Below are 2,132 nucleotides of genomic sequence, written 5' to 3' on the forward strand. Positions count from 1 at the left end.
GACGTTGGGACCTGAGGGGTGAAAGCTATTGATTAATTAGCCTCATCTGGAGCGATTATTCCTTTCCTGGGTGTGGAAGGGGGAGGAGAAGGACGTACTCAGAGAGAGAGAGAGAGAGAGAGAGAGAGAGAGAGAGAGAGAGAGAGAGAGAGAGAGAGAGAAGGGGGAAAGACAATGTAACCTGTCATGTTCTTCCTCCTCTTCTTCCTCTTACTGAGATGTGAGAGAATGCCTGTGGATGTTATTGTGAAGTCCCAGAAAAACAGGTTACGTGTGTGTGGTGCCTCGTCGGAATTAAACCCTCCTTATTATGGCATTCCAACATAACTTATGGAACTAAAATGAAAGGACTCGATGGGGTAACGTTCAGCACGTTCACCTCAACCGAGGAGACCCAGGTGGAATCCCAGAGCGTGGGTATCCGATGCACGTAGTTCTTGTTGATGTATGACAGCGAGTACGTAACAGGTATGAGACGTCAGCCGGGGAGCTGTGGCCTTAGAGCCTTGCTTGAGTGAATGGCTAACTCTCCGAACGATGTGTGTGTGTGTGTGTGTGTGTGTGTGTGTGTGTGTGTGTGTGTGTGTGTGTGTGTGTTTAATGTCTACACCCTTCTTTATTTTATCAGACATCACCGAGTGACGGAAGCTGCCCCACCTTTCCGCAGACTGCTGTGACGTTCAACCAGTGAGTGTGTGTTTGTGTGTGTGTGTGTGTGTGTGTGTGCGTTCCCCCACACATGTGCTGTGCGAGGTGCGGCTAAGGCCGTACGTTACCATCCAAGGGCCCAAAGATCGCTGCCGCATTGCCACCCACCACAACAAGGTTGATTCGTTGCCGCAACCAGGCTGTTTCGCGGGGCTATCGGCTGCGTTAGCTGACGCGCCTGCCGATGTCCTGCAGCAGGTCGCTGAAGGTTGGGCCCAATACCCCGCTCGTCTCCACGGCGAGAGGTGTGAATTCGTTGCACAGGGCGGGGGCCGCGAAGCGCTGGCGTTTACGCTCCTCTGCCGCTCGGGCGGCTGCGCCAGCGGCAGAAGCACAGTCAAGGAGGTGGGTGCTGGCGTATGTGTTGACGCATGTGGCGTCCCACATCAGCATTTTGCCTCGCCTGAAGGGGAAAACTGTGATGCTATCTGGTCGGCGCCTTTCTCCTCGGTCCAAACCTCGCGGCTCGAGGATAGCTACAGCCTATCCTATCCAGGCTGTCCAGATAGGACAACCTGGCTGCAGCCTGCTTGGTAAAGCTGGCTGCAGCCAGGGCCCGGTAAATCAGGTCATTGAGGGCCGCACGGCGGGGCAGGCGGCAGGGGTTGTGGAGACAGGAGAGGCTGTGGTGGCCTAAGACGTTCGTCATGGCCCCACAGCGGCAGCGATGAGGTTCCTGGACGCGGGAGTCCAGCCTTAATGCTACACCAACTCAGACTGCTTCGTAGAAAAGGAGGAGACCGAGGCATTCCTCTGGAATAACAGACAGCCATCCCAGTGGAATGCTAGTTTGTGTGTGTGTGTGTGTGTGTGTGTGTGTGTGTGTGTAGTGCTGCAAAAGACCACATAATGTCTATCCTATAAATTGGACGATAAACAAGTAAGGTATGTACAGAGTGTAACACGAGTTTCTGTGAATACTGTCAGAGGTGAAAGTACAGGTTAATCTAAGTCAGAAATGTTCAATGCACTTATGAATTTTGGAGCGTCGTTTAGCCGTGGTGGTAAGTTCAAGTGTGGCGACTAACCATGGCGGAGAAACACCATACAGGACAATTTGAACATATTCACTGTCACAGTCTCGGAGAGAAACTGCGTGTGACTGACTAGCAATCAGCTGATTGGCTGCTAGCCTCGCTCCTTCCACTCCTTGCCTGGCCAGGCAACGCGTGGTGCCACGCAGCCTATTATTTTAGTTGTCATTTATTACATCCATATTATTATTGTGTAATGTTTATCGGTAAATTACCTGTACGTTGCTATCACTGGAAACCTCCAAAACTTACTGAAATCATGACTGAATAATTCACAATTTCACCGAAGGACTTCCAGGTCTACGCATTCCGCCATGGATACTCGCCCGTTGCGGCCGTTGTATGTCGCCAGGAATATTTGAATTTCACGCCAGAGCTAAACGTCGCCTC

The sequence above is a fragment of the Scylla paramamosain genome, chromosome 8 (assembly GCF_035594125.1).
Source record: "Scylla paramamosain isolate STU-SP2022 chromosome 8, ASM3559412v1, whole genome shotgun sequence".
Classification (NCBI taxonomy): domain Eukaryota; kingdom Metazoa; phylum Arthropoda; class Malacostraca; order Decapoda; family Portunidae; genus Scylla; species Scylla paramamosain.